Source organism: Amphibalanus amphitrite, unplaced genomic scaffold (genome assembly GCF_019059575.1).
Source record: "Amphibalanus amphitrite isolate SeventyFive unplaced genomic scaffold, NRLGWU_Aamphi_draft 000937F_arrow, whole genome shotgun sequence".
NCBI classification, from domain to species: Eukaryota; Metazoa; Arthropoda; class Thecostraca; order Balanomorpha; family Balanidae; genus Amphibalanus; species Amphibalanus amphitrite.
In genome coordinates, this window is record NW_024882431.1 from 165,652 (window position 1) to 181,262 (window position 15,611).

The window sequence follows — 15,611 nt, forward strand, 5'->3', positions numbered from 1 at the left end:
GATAGCCATTAAAAAAAACACACACACACACACACAAATGTCATGAGTAGGTACAGTCTACAGCAGAAGTAATGTGCGGTTTCAGTCATGGGTATGTTCTGCTTCTGAAGCTTAGGAACGATTAGCCAGACTAAAATGAAACTTTGCATGCAGCTTACATGTATTGTCACCCTCGCAGCTGCAACTTTGTCTATTGACGTCTTCTTTTCGATCACCCTGCATTGAAAAATCGCAGGTCAAAGCCATCCGTTGAGATTGAAAAAACCGCACATTACTTTAGCGGTGGGCTGTACATTTTGTATCATTTAACCGTTCGAGTTTTGTGTGTGGAAAAGTCCCAATAATCTGCTGCCTGTACCCGCCCCTGGCACCCCGTCAGCAGGGTTGAGGTGTGGCCTCTGCCAAGAACGCACCCTCGCACCAGAGCTGCTGCTTTGGAGTGTTTATCCAGAAGCCTAGCGATGTTTGAAGGGGCACACCGGGCGACTAAGAAGGTCGATTTGGTGAGGTGGTGAGAGGGGCTTCACTCATCCTTGGACATGATCTCAAATATAGGCATCGTAAGAATTTTCACCAAGAGCCATCTGGCGCAAAGAGAAGTGGTTGATGTTGACCCAATCTTGCAAGATCGGTACTGCACCGGACCCCGGCAGATGGAGTAAGAAAGAGTTTGAACAAACATCTGTCTTCCCTCGACTCCGTCTTCCACCTGGCGACTAACGAGTCGGACCGTGGATGCTAGTTGCATTTCCCCGGATGTCGGCTGGTGTTTTTTTTTTCAATGCAGCGCTACCAGATCACAAAACGAATTGCAAAACTGGTCAGTGATATAGAAAAGCTTTCACTTAGAAAAACTACACTGTTTGCCTTATACAAACGCTTTTCACGCTGAGGTCGACATCTTCGAACTAAATAGCGCCGACCTTGAGGGTCATCAATTTTGTCTGGATTTCCCAGACCATTTTGCATATATTTCACATCAGTTTTCCCTCTCCTCTGCAACATCCTAGCTGCTCCGTCCCCCTCTCTACCCTCCCTCCCTCTCACCCCTCCCTCCCTCCCTCATAACCACACGTTCATAACTCCTTTCCCACAAACCGCGCCCTCTGTCTGCCTGGACCAGTGTCGGACGGAACAGACGAGGACTGAACTCCCATGACTCGACTGACCGAATGCTGCCAACAGAGCCACCGAGTCATCCATTCCGACCAGTCATCAATGGTATATACCGTGCAGTTCATGGGACTATTTCAAAAATGTTTGCCTATAATCGGTAAATGTGTGAGATAATGTATTCGCTGAAACTAGATGACGTTTCAAAGCAAGAGTGGCTATTTACTCGATCGATAAGTTCATTTCATTCATTCTAAAATGTTGCTCTTGTTACTTCAAATTTCATTCATACATATAGACACTGAAGCAAACACATGCAAACTACTCAAAAATGAATTTGATCACAAGAAATGTTAAAATTATTTTGTTACCAAAAATATCGTCGCATGACTCCGAACATGACTCAATGTATGACTCCAGCATGCCCAGCCCACATGACTCGCCAAAAGTCCAGTGATGCGGCTTTCCACGCGGCCTGGCACCGGGACCGACTCGCAGCCGCCGGCAGACGGTCCCAGAGGAGAGAGCAGGGGAGAAGGAGAGAGGGAGGGAGGGGACAGCTGGGGAGCGCTGCAGAAACCAGCAACAGCTGCGCTCAGAGCTAAATATGCAGATTTTAACTCACTGCTCCGGCGTGATGAGTGACCACAAAGAGAGTTTCACCGCAGAAAGCTGCATACTTTTTACGCACATGTGGGGCTCTCTTGATGCTCTGTAGGCTCAAGTCTGCCTTAATTTTTGGTGGTCAAGTAGGTATGCAGCGCGTGAAATTGTGAAGCTTTCACACAGTCATGGAAATATTGCATGTGAGTATGCTGCACATGGAAATCTACCTTCGTTCAGGGTATATTGAACTACCTTCGTTCGCTTTAGAATAAATCAAGGGGCCAAGTGCGCTGAAGGCTATGCCTATTGCACTCATCATTATATACGCCATTTTTTTTTTTGCCACACAAAGCTCTCAGTATCTGGTCAGTAAATTGTGGGTCATGGTGCAAGCTACCTCTCAAAAATAGCAAGTTTTCAACGAACAAAGACAGCTCAAAACACAAAACCTGCTAAAGCACATGCAGCATTTTCTTACGATTGATAAGATGACTCACACACTGCATAATTTGCATCAATGTTGGTGTGTCACTGCCAGAGGCGGTTGTTCTTCCCTCACAGACCCCCGGCAGTGCAGTGTGCAGACGGCCGTCCCGACTCGAGCCATCCCCCCGCGCGGTACCGCCACCCGCCACGGGGTCGGTTCATAGGGGCGCGGGGCGGCCGGTGGTCAGGGGAGGGAGTGTGATTTGTGGCCATCAGAGCGGAAATATCTCAGTAATGGTGCGTGGCCAGGGTAGGGCAGAGCGCTGCTCAGCTATTTACTCATGGTACTGATTAAATATTGATAACATTGGCAATTTTGCCGATGCTCTTCACTCATCATCTCTAACAACATGACTTTTCCTTCAGTACTGTGGTTAATTCTACGTGTGTGACGCATACGAAATTTCCTTAACTGGAAATGGTCCATTTGCTTAGTTTATAGTACTTTGTTGACAGTTCTATTTACAACAAGCATTTGCAACATCATTACATGCGTGAACAATGAGCCTGAACACGATTCGTCAAACATGACAGCTAAAAACAAACAACCCTCAGGGTTTAAGCACAAGCATATTCAGTCTTCTTAAGAATAAGCACAAGACAGACGAGAAGACACATTTTAAATTCGATTTGATTGACACAGTACTCTGCACTTCTGCACTTCTACAGTCTGCACTCCATTTTTGTCCAGCTCCTTTGCTTTCGGTCACTGTGCGCGTGATCAGTAATCAGATCACTCCTCGTTTCCATTCGCGCCTTCCCAATCCCACGCCTTTCACCAATGTTAAGCGCTTCTTGACATTCCCATTGTCCAGAACACGTCCCATCCGTGAGCACTCGAAATCACCACAAATCATCCAACAATCATCACAAATCATCTCACACTCGCCGCAGGTTGTCTCACACTCGCCACAAATCATATTTCACACTGCCTGTCCCCTCTGCTCCTCCCTTCATTTCACGAAATATCTGTGGCGCCGCAAAACGGTGGACAGACAGACAGACAGACAGACAGACAGACAGACAGACAGACAGACAGACAGACAAACAGACAGACAGACAGACAGGCGAGACTTTCTCCGCTCTGTCTGTGATATAGTAGCGGCCGATCACCGCTGTGCGGAGTGGTTACAGAGGTATATCGAACGACATTCCTTCAAATGCGGCTCTGGAGTAATGAGTCGATGAGTCATCGAAGGGTGAGTCATCGCCGGCTGGCCACTGGGTCTGGTCTGGCTGGTCAGCTCCGCCAGCCACTGGGTCTGGTCTGGTCTGGCTGGTCAGCTCCGCTGCCCACTGGATCTGGTCTGGTCTGGGCGGTCAGCTCAGCCAGGCGCCAGCCACTGGGTCTGGTCTGGTCCGGGCGGTCAGCTCCGCTGCCCACTGCACGGTGGTCCAGTAACGGGTTCAGCCTGAATAGAATGGTGGAGATTCCAAGCAGATGACAGGCAAACGGGTTAGTGGGATGAAAGTGAAACTTCGCTGAGAAGCTCCGGAGTCGCCGGGGTGACTTCGAACATCGAGAGGGTAGCTCATTCTGTGTAATCCGCATATTGTCGACCTGCGCTCTTTTTATAATTGTTCGTTGTAATGAAATGCCTGATTAACTGTTTTGTAAGTGAATGCAACTTTAAGGCACAAAGGTTTCCCACAGTTTGATTGACTCAAACTAGGGAAAAGGTGCTGCATTACCTATACCTACACAATTTCATAAAACCATACATTTACATATGATGTGTTATGAGTCGTTTTTCAACATGCCTAACGAACATAGATAAGAGCTATCGCCTATCTTATCGTAATTTTTCGTCAGAGTATCCCCTGCGCTGGATATCAGATAAGGACGCCCCTCTTGATCTTTCCCGTCCCCTCCTGAGATGCCTGCACATCCATGCATCAAACTCTCCCCGGTCCCTCCCCTCCCGCTCCGGCTATGAACTGCTGATGGGCGCCATCTTGGTCGGACCTTATCACCGAGTACCGGAAATACCTTCACCGCGGCTCCCGCGACCCCGCTGAGACTGCAAACGGCAGGAAACGGGTCAACACCGGGCTGTGAGACGCCCTTACTCAGCCACTAATAGGTGATGACATGTTTAAAAAGGTTAGAATATCCGAAAAGGCAGCAGATAGGTAACAAAAAAGTAAACCGACTTTGTGGAAAGTTGTGTATAATTGTATATCATGCGTGCACAGATGGAGGTTAGATTCTAGATTGGTTCCAGTTTTGTGGATCATACTTCACCGCAATGTCCATTTGCACGTTGTCTATATGTAGTTTGCTAGTTCAAATTCATTGAAAGATGATCTTTGATAACGCTTCAAAATCCAGCTACAAGTATAATATAACATAATTGTGTTTGACCGTCAAGAAAGGAGCAATCAGAGCTTCCCTAGTACCCCAGTACTATTCCCTATCCCAGAGAGATGACCGTAACTACCTGGGCCCTCTGGTCCCAGTGGCGCGGCGGTGCGGCGCTTCGTTTGAAGTTCCTCCACCCTCGCCGAACCCAGCCCTGGACAACCGCCAAAGAATGTGGCCGACTCAGCTGGCTACCCCCTCCTCCTCCCCCACTGGGTCGACCTGACGGGAGGCAACAGAGCAGGGAATTTATTAGCTGATGCGCTGATCGCACCTGATATGGTAGCCGTGGTAACATTTTAATTGCCAATTCGAGCTGAATCAGATTAAATCACACAAAAAAATCTAGAGCAAGGAGAGTTCTGCATCTTTGGACAATACTGAATTCGACTTATGCTTAGTGCCCTGATTTTTTAAAACTTCTTTTATTGTTACATTTCATCGATTTGTCTCTCTTTTCTTCATATTCACGATGGCGCAGTAGGGAGCTAGAAAGCTCACGCACAGGAGCCTGATATGTGTCAGTCATTCCGTCCCCTCTTTTTCACGTCACCGTCACACCGGCGCGGTGTGGTGCTCAATGGTCATGTGTCGTAATGAACTGTATTTGTGCGGTGGCGGTGCAGTTAGAGGGTCAGTATTTCCGGTACGGGTCTCACACGGCTGAGTCACTATCTTCCAGTCTGTCACTGGGCACACAGTCAGACGGGTGTGGCTGATTCAGAACTGGCTGGGCTGGCAGAGGAGATCTCAGCTGGCGAGGGAGAAGCTGATTCAGGATGGAGAACAGTTCAGTGATGAACTCATTTATCATTTATATCTATTAGATAACCGGATTCGACAATGTATCAAACAACTTTCGAATTTCTAACGAGCATATGAATTGTACAGCACCCCAACCGATCACGACGGTTGGGGTGCTGCTGCACGTGCGCACGGGCAGGGGCCGTTTCCAGATCTCGAGAACGGCCGGGCCAATTGCGCACAAATTTGGTAAACTGCTAGAGACCAAAGAGAAGGGTACCTACTACCTACCGTGCACATGTCACTGCACAAGCCAATGGGGACCCAGTTTGCACGTGCGCACGTGCAGGGTGGCGCTATCATATTTCAAGAACGGTCGTGCCGATTGCGCTAAAATTTGGCACCCCGCTAGAGACTGGTTAGTAGGGTGCCGTGCACGAGTCAGTTCGAAGTACCCCACGCAGTTCCGCACGTGTAAGGCTCACACCCTCTTGCTTTTGCGCTGGTCGGCTTCCATGATGCAAAACAAAGTAATGCGTTTTAATGTAAAGTGATGAGCGTGACGCGTGTATACAGTTATCACTCTGACTCGACTGAACCAGTTATCCAGTTGCAGAATGAAGGAAGATACTATATGTGTAAGTTGCCGGACGGCAAGAAGCGCTTTCAGTTTGTGACAATAATATAGAAGTGTGCACTTAGCGGGAAGCCATTTTTACAGCAATTTTACACATCCTGATTCCTGACATGGCTGGTTCGCTGGTATTGTGGCGTTGATACAGCGCGCCCGCTGATTAAAGAACACACGCAGCACCTCGCGGTGCCTCGCTGATCACAGCGATTATATACGGGCAACTCATACTTACTCGTAGTGAGCTCAAATATCATATAACTTCTGGCCGTTGTAAGTATTGTGAAAACAATAAAGGCATCCACTTAACAGGTGATAAAGCAAATGTTATGATTGAACCAACTATCCAAAGATTGATTATTAATATATAAAGTAACACATCAACATTTTCCAGTCGGTCCGCGTTGGATAATAAGAAACAAGAAAGCTATTGGACACTAAGGGCGGAATTCTCGTAATTTCAGGTATACGTCCAAAGTTTCGCTTTGTTTTGCGCTGCAGTCATAAACATTGCTGGCTATTTTCATCATTATAAAAACTACCTATTGGTTTCCTGTCCTAGGCAAAAAGGGGTAAATTATCACCAACTTCAAACGCTGAGAAGCATGTGCACCGGGTGTCTTGCTCGATCCACCAGTGTTCGTGAAATCGGCGGCGCCTTCGCGGCTACCTCGAGCAACACGCGTACATCGTACACTATGTCTTTAGAGTATGTCCCGTAACCTGATAAATAGCTTGTTCAGTCGTTTTTGGCACATTCCAGTGTACCTGAAGTTTTGTTCTGATTGCAATCTATTGCAACGTACAACAATACCAGTAAAACGCCTTTTGGGCGAAGAACGAGCGAGCGAGATAGTGAGCCCTGCACGTGCGGAAGGGCGAGAGGGTGCTTCCAACGGGCTTGTGCAAAGCACCCTTCTAACCGTTCGCTAGCGGTGTGCCAAATTTGAACGCAATCGGCCCAGCCGTTCCTGAGATCTGGAAGCGGCATTCTGCACGTGCGCACGTGCAAACGGGGTCCAAAATGACTTTTGCACGGCACCCTACTAACTGGTCCCCAACCGTGTACCAAATTTGAGCGCAATCGGCCCAGCCGTTCTCGAGATCTGGAAACGCCCCCTGCACGTGCGCACGTGCAGTAGCACCCTAACCGCAACACATGGGAATGCATTGCCTGGTGGGTGCCTACCTGTATGCCAAGTTTCAGCGAAATCGCCCCAGTAATTACCGAGTTACTGAAATGGGAACAAATTTGGCACCTCTTATTGTTGTATTTTGCACGTGCACTGGGGGTGACCCACATACATCGAGGGTATCCTATTTTGGGTAGCAGGGATGCTGCTACCCTACAAAAATTACCGCAAGTCAATCGCCCAAGCGGCTGCTGAGATATGAGCAGGGACGTATCCAAGGGGGGGGCGACGGGGGCGGTCGCCCCCCCCCCCCCTGGGCCCTGCCGGGCCCCAAAAGCGGGCCCGTAGGGCCCGCTAGGCAGCCCGTGAGCGGGCCCGAAGGGCCCGCTTTTGGGCCAAACCAGGGACAGTTTTGGGCCGGCAGGGCCAAAAAGTGGAAGGGCCTGTTCAGAAGAATTGGTTCGAGCCTTCAGGCTTGAGGAAGGGCCCCTATGGCCCTGCCGCCTGCCGGGCCCCATACGGGTCCCTTACCGGGCGCGAAGGTCCCGTTTTAATTGGCCCTGGAGAGGTTATAGAAAGCGGATCCGAAAACTCCTCTTCCAGGCCCAGTCACAGGGACTGTCCGGGCCCTAGAAGTGGAAAGGCCCGCTGGGAAAGTCTTGCCCAGGCTTTCGGGTCCAAAAAAGGCCCCATGAGGCCTTGCCGGTGCTCATACGGGTCCCTGGCCGGGCCCCAAAAGCGGATCGGGTCAAGCCAATGACAATCTGGGGCCCGGCCCGGGAGGTCTCCGAAAGCGGAAGGGCCCGCTTAGAAGGCCTTGGACCAGGCTTTTGAGCTTGAGTAATGGGTCCTCGGCCTCGACAATGTATCAAGAAAGCGGGCCCAGATATTCGCTTCCGGCCCAGTCTCAGGAACAGCTTGTCCTGGCCGGGCCCCAAAAACGGAAGGGCCCGCTGAGGTCTTGTCCAGGCCATCGGACCGAGGTACAGGCAACAGCCGATGATTGGCCCCTGTCGACTGACCTCGTGGGGATGCTCCGGTTTACAGTTCTCCAAAGAAAATGAGCTCCATCAATACATAACTAAACTAAGCTAAACTACTATTATAAGCAAGCATTCTCAATTCTGTACAGAAGGTATCATTTCCAATTCGCATGTTTTTTTTTTTTTAACTTGTTTCTTCCTTCATTTGGAAGCGCATTTGGCAGCTTTTTAATGCATGCTTCTGCTACGTGTAGACGAATGTGACGAAAACTTAACAAACATCCGGAACGTTTGTGAACGGCAAATGGCCTTACCGGCTTCAGAGTTCAGTGCCTGATTGTATGGCCTTGGTTTGGTTCAGTGTGCTTTTTCGTTAATGTGAGAGAAGGAAATAATATCTAATAGTCGTGCCGAATATTTTTTTGTAAATGTACGAGAAGGAAATAATATCTAATAGTCGTGCAGAATATTCGCGATCGAGGCTGTTGAAACTTTGGCCACCGTCCACTGGTTAGGCGCGCAGTTTGCCCGTAATCGTCTTGTGCCCAGCCAGTGTGCACAGTGAAAATTTAAAGTATTTCCAGTCGTCAGGAGTTGTAGAAATGTAGAGTAATCTTGAGATGTCAGCGCATGATTCGACGCCCATCAGCCGTCGAATAATCAGCTGAATGCGATTCATCGTGCATTCGGCGTTGAACCGCGTTCGGCGCGTAGCCCAAGGGCCAAGGCTCTCTGCCAAGGCTATAGAACTCCCTCTCTGCGCAGCCCTTGACTTCAATGTTCAATTCAGCGCGCACTCAACCAGTGAATGACGGCCCTAACTGGTATCTACCTGTTAAAGTGTTTAAAAGCCGACGATGCCCCCCAAATATCGACATGCGTCTGGCAGTCTCAAACGAAAAAAGAAGGCAGAAGAAGAATTGAAAAATATAAGCAAGAAATACAAGAAGCTCGATCAATTTTTTGCGTAAGTAGTACCTACAGGCTACAATCTACATGTAATGAAATTTTTGGGTATCTTGGACGGGACGGTCACAATTGCCACCAGTCAGCTTGTAAATGTAAAGAACAGTCACTACTTCGATCATTATTTCGCCCAGTTCCATATTATTGCCATAATGTAGATGTCATGGAATGTAAGAACAAAGTTTATCAAAGAGTTAGAATGACATGACTTGCGCCAGTAGGCATCGCAGCTGAGAAATCAACAACCTACGCAGTTCAGCCACATACTCTTGTCTTCAAGCGCTACTACAATACTATTCCTAATTGGCTAATTCCTAATTTATATTATGCTTTGTGGTCCCATTCCTACGCTCTTCAGTCCTGGACCTTCCGCGGGCGGCGACGACAGCCGTCCTGCCCCCGCACCGTCAGCCGTGACCTCCCATGGGGCGGCGCCTGGCTCCTCGTCGGCCGTGGACACCGCTGACGGGCTCCTCGTGGAGCCGAGGTGAGTTCAATGAACGTTTCCCTGGGTCGTGTGCTTTGCGCATATTTGCGCTGCTATTTTTTTTTTGCGTCAGGACACAACAGCACAAACAAACGAGCTTGATTTATTGCACGCACCGCTGAAATTTCGAGAAAAGTTAAATGTGTGATAAGTGATGAATTGATTTAAGGCAGATACGGCTGCTGTGTGGAACACTTGTTCCTAATTCCTAATCAAATGTCTCTGCTGTGGTCCCATTCCTACGCTCTTCAGTCCTGGACCTTCCGCGGGCGGCGACGACAGCCGTCCTGCCCCCGCACCGTCAGCCGTGACCTCCCAGGGGGCGGCGCCTGGCTCCTCGTCAGCCGTGACCTCCCAGGGGGCGGCGCCGGGCTCCTCGTCTGCCGTGACCTCCCAGGGGGCGGCGCCGGGCTCCTCGTCTGCCGTGACCTCCCATGGGGCGGCGCCTGGCTCCTCGTCGGCCGTGGACACCGCTGACGGGCTCCTCGTGGAGCCGAGGTAAGTTCAATGAACGTTTCCCTGGGTCGTGTGCTTTTGCGCATGTTTGCGCTGCTATTTTTTTTTTTTGCGTCAGGGCACAACAGCACTAACAAGGGAGCTTGATTTATTGCACGTACCGCTGAAATTTTGAGAAAAGTTTAATGTGTGATAAGTGATGAATTGATTTAAGGCAGATACGGCTGCTGTGTGGTCTGTGGAACACTTGTTCCTAATTCCTAATCATATGTCTCTGCTGTGGTCCCATTCCTACGCTCTTCAGTCCTGGACCTTCCGCGGGCGGCGACGACAGCCGTCCTGCCCCCGCACCGTCAGCCGTGACCTCCCAGGGGAAGGCGCCTGGCTCCTCGTCAGCCGTGACCTCCCAGGGGGCGGCGCCGGGCTCCTCGTCTGCCGTGACCTCCCAGGGGGCGGCGCCGGGCTCCTCGTCGGCCGTGGACACCGCTGACGGGCTCCTCGTGGAGCCGGGGTGAGTTCAATGAACGTTTTCCTGGGTCGTGTGTATTGCACATATTTCCAAGCTACTTCCGCAAACTGAACATATTTTCACGAGAACATACCAGACGGCACAAATAACACAAGGGGCACGAGTTAACGTGCCGCCGCTTAAAGAAAACGTCGCACTAAAATCAACAGATTAAACTTTTGTATCCGAGGCCCGAGCTCATAAAATCGCCTGCTCTCGTTTTCTTCAAGAAATTCAACTGTCGTTTTGGCTTTAAGTCTTGAAATGGATGCTGAATGCGATGGTGCTTAATGAAAATCTCGTAGCGATTTCTGGCGACTTTTGGTGGAAAAATAAGTCTGATCGGTTGTCATCTCTGTGAGGTTACAGTTACATAATACATCAAAATATGTTTGGTGGCGTATGAAACTTTAAGATGTTTTGAAAATAAGTGTCATGCTATTGTTTTAAAGTGCAGATATCCCTTTTACATAGTTGTAAATCTGGCTAACAAATGTGAAGGCTGAAGCCTTGTAAAATAAATATCAATTTTTAGTCCGGATATTCTCTGGATTCTCACTGTTGGCGTCGTGTGTCGTTTCTTATAACTTCTATCCTATCCACCGTGTTTTAACGATGAAAACATTTCCCCCATTTCTCTGACACATCATAGCTCAGTGATATTAAACAATATCTTACAACGGTTTCCGTACTTTCATTGCCCCAAGGTTCTCGGTGGCCTGCTCCTATACTCTAATGAGTCCCTCCTACGACGTTGGCGTGTACCTGACCAAGAGCGCGGACAACAACGTGAAACTATTCATCGCCGACCATCCGTGGGTGCCGCCAGAAAACTTCCAGTGGCCATCATCGACACACACAAAAAAAGATCGTGCAGGTAATGCCCGGACAGAGATTAGGAAGCTCTCCAGTAGCCACCTGAAGCGTTTCAATTGGGTGGCTTACTCTGAGTCGACGAAAGGAATCCTGTGCAGGTTTTGTGTGATTTTCGGGAAGCGTGGTGGAGTGGTGGGTGCCTCCAATTGCAGGCAGTCCGCTGGGAAATTGGTGTCAAAGCCGTGCGACAGGTACGATAACCTCACCGGGGATAAGTGCGGGGATCTCAACATTCACGACAAGACCGAGTACCACGTGCAAGCTGTCCAAGCAGCTGCTGAATTCAGCTTGGCTCAGGCACGTCCGGAAAGGGCGATCAACAACCGTGTGGACTCACAACGGCTCAAGGATCTGAAACTGGTGCGAGAACGGCTGGGACCGATCGTGAAGACAATCGTTCTGTGCGGGAGGCAAAACATCCCGCTGCGGGGATCTGTCGACGCCGGTCGAGTGAGTGCGACGGACTCTGACAGAAACGATGGGAACTTTCGGGCGTTGCTCCGTTTCAGAGCCGAGACGGACACACAGCTGCGTCAGCACCTTTGTGAAAGCTCGGGAAACGCGATGTACACGAGCTCAGTGATCCAGAATGAGCTGATCGATCTGATTGGTACGCTTGTGCAGGAGAGCATCGTGAACAGAATCAACTCGAGCAAGGCTGGAGCGTGCTTCTCCATTTTGGTAGATGAAACAACTGACATATCAACCGCGGAACAGCTAAGTCTGTGTGTCCGGTACGTCTCAGATGACGGAACCGTGCATGAGAGTTTTCTTGGATTCTGTGACGTGCACGAAGAGGCGTTCTGCTTGGATTTTGCCTCGGTGGAAGATGGTGAGGTTCTGGAGCCCAAAGTCACTGGCGCGACAATCGCACGCGTGGTGGAGAATCAGGTTCGGGAGGTGGGTCTGAACATGGACCAATGTGTTGGACAGGGGTATGATGGTGCAGCGGTCATGTGCTCAAAAAGCGTCGGGATTGCAGCTGTCATCTCCAGGAAGTATCCCATGGCGGTGAACGTTCACAGGGGGTATCGAAGTCTAGTAGGAAAATCTGGCAAATTCCCTGCGTGACGTCACGTCGGGGATGACCGACGGCACCTTGCACTGAAAGATACGGCAGAACGGCTATTTTTGAAAAATGATTAAAAATACTTTTGTGCTGTTATGACGCATAAAACGCTTATTAGCATGTTCCTCATCATGTGATAAAGGCATATCCGTGGTCGAAAATAGCTGAGCCCCTCCCAATTTCCAACCACCGACCTCATAAGCAAAGGATGTAAGCGTAATCCTTAAGGGCGACTTTCCTATACATATCCGTACATATGCGTCCTTATGGAAATCGGTAGTGTGGCGATTGGCGACGCGCGCGACATCTGTGTGGCGACCAAGTGGCGACTGTGGCGACACCTGGTGGCTGCTTTTCTGCTGTATGTAGGCATTGGGGTTTTGCCAGATGTGGTTCCTACTGCTACACCACTATGTTGACCCAATACTAGAAAAGTTATTTTCCTAGTAAAAGGCAAGCAAATTGAAAGTTGAGTTATAAAATTTCTTATAAATGATTACGAGATAATAATAAAAAAAATTTCATTGAAGAATTATTTAAATAATCAACCGTGAAACTATATTCTGGTAGGTTTAGTAGAAATAAGTCCGTGCAACCTTGTATTTAGGGCCTTGAACGTTCACTGCCTCAGTCACTCTCTGAATCTAGCCCTCGTATCCGCATCAAAACTCCGGCAGGTCGCTAACATGTATGGCACAATCAAGGAGACAGTGGCCTTTGTAAATGCAAGTGCCAAGCGCAGCGCCCTTTTCAAGGCGGCTGTGAACCACAAGTGTCCCGAGGCGAAGCGTCGCCGCCTCATGAGGTTCTGCGAGACCAGATGGGTTGAAAGGCACGATTCGCTGGCTACATTCTTGGAGCTTTATGATGCTATCGTTCTGACGCTGGATCACATCTCCAAATGGAGAGACACTAACGCTTCTTCGAAGGCGTCAGTACTGGCACTTGCGATCAAGAACGGAGACTTCATTCTTGTCCTGCACGCAACAGCCACAGTGATGGCTCACACTCGTCCGCTGTCTGTGAGGCTGCAGACGGAAGACCAGGACCTGAGTGGTGCACTTCCACAAGTCGAGAACGTATCGCGATCGCTACAGCAGCTGAGAGAAGATGCTGAACAGGAGTTCAGGGAGCTCTTTGATGCTGCCCAAAAGAAAGCCACTGAAGTCGGTGCGTCGCCCATTTCTACGCCGCGGAACAAGCAGGCACATGTGACAGACGCAGAGAGTCATCACCGAGTGACAACATTTATCCCGCTGCTAGAGGAGACTATCTCACAACTGGAACGACGCTTCGAAAAACAAGCCAAAACGGCCATGGAACTCGGAAAGCTGCTACCGGGACACCCAGCTTTTGAGTCTCTCGGCGATGATATCGTGGCGTCACTGGCGGAGCAGTACCAGGCTCAGCTAGATCAGGTCGGCTCCAGCAGTATGGTTGTGAAAGCTGAATTCAAAGTGTACAAGGCCTCATGGATCCAGAAGCCCCCCGAGGAGCGACCAAAGACGTACCAAGAAGCACTGAAAAGGTGCGATCAGGTCAGCTTCCCCTGCGTGTGGCGACTTCTTCGTGTTGGTGCATGTCAACCAGTCACCACATCGTCCACAGAGCGCTCGTTCTCAGCGCTAAGACGTGTGAAGTCATGGCAGCGCAACAGGGTCGGCGAAGCCAGGTTGACAGGGCTGGCGCTGATGAATATTCACCCCAGCGCGATCCCTAGCACGGACGCCATCCTGGACCGCTTTATGCGGCAAAAGAGCCGTCGTGGGGTGGCAAAATCATAAAGGGATAGCGCTGGGGTGAATATCCCTGTCTCGCCCCTCTTGGGCTGTGTGTGTCGTGAGCGGGGTCGTTACGTGCGATTTGTGGCCCCCGCCCTACCCCATCCGGGCTAACCCGTGCCCGGCCCCCCAGCATCTGCTGTGCAGTGGGCGGGCCGGGCCGCCGCACAGTGTGGCCAAACGCCAGATTAGCGCGAATTTAATCAAAAAACGAATTTTGGAATTTTGACTTTTTATAACTATCAGTCGATAGGAAATTGTCCAAAGTATGTCAATATCACAATACTTTGGTTCAATGCCTTCCTTTCGGTGTCCAAAAAGCTAGCTAAAGTGGACATACGCAATGCCGGTCCCGGCTGTGCTGAAATCGTCGAAAACCCGCGTCATGTTTACAACACATTTTGGCGTAATTGTCGGAAAGGTTTGGAAATAATTGGAGTGGCATATGACTACTGAGCCTATATTTGATAGTATACCCGAATTCTATAGGTATCCTTGGACTAACCGATGAGTTATGCTCATTTGAAAATGACCTTTTCAAACATCCCCTGAAAACACTGTCCATCTTAAAAACGTAGAGATATAAGAAAATGGCCAAAAAACTCCACGCCAAATCTACCATGAGAAGATTCACCACACTTTTCTGGACATGATCCATTCAAGAAACCCTGCCCCAACCTGCCCCCCGGCCTTTGGCTCAGCTTTGAACGTATCGGGTTGGCCCGCCCGGGGAGGTCCGGCTACAGGGTGGGCGCGGCGGCGGCTCCGTAACGTTACGCGGATGGCTCAACCGTTGTATTTCTGACTTGTTATATTGCAGAATACGGTTGCCAATGAATAAATCTTGACAATTTTTCAACCCTCGCCCATATAGGGGGTGAGGGTGGGGGTCGAAAGGACCCCTCTCGGTTTTTCGCAAAAAGCTCATGTAAGAAGCGGCCGAACGCGACGAAACTTTCAGTACCCTCGAGTTTATCAATTTTACACCTACCCATTAAACTTCACGACCCTGACCCCAATGACCTTTGACCTGTGACCTATTTCTCGAGACCATGTTTGGCCGTAAGCGCGATTGGGCGTATGTTTGCTTGCATTAGCCGCACGTTTGCAGTCTTTTCGTGGTTTCAAGCGTCTAAACATGTGACATTATGATGTTGGTCCCATGCATTATGGTCGGTGTCAAGATCACTTGAAGGTCAGGTCAGTTCAATGACCTTTGATGACCTCGGTTCACCTTTTTTAGTTTTACATGCTTCCAGGCTAGTTTTTGGAGCTGATTTCGAATTTAGTAACCATTTGAACAATTAGGAAGAAATTTCGGTGCCTTCGTAACATGCAACGAAGCTGTCACTGGCGGTTGACACCTATTAATTATGAATACCCGGCAGGACTGGTTGGCCTGACCTGACC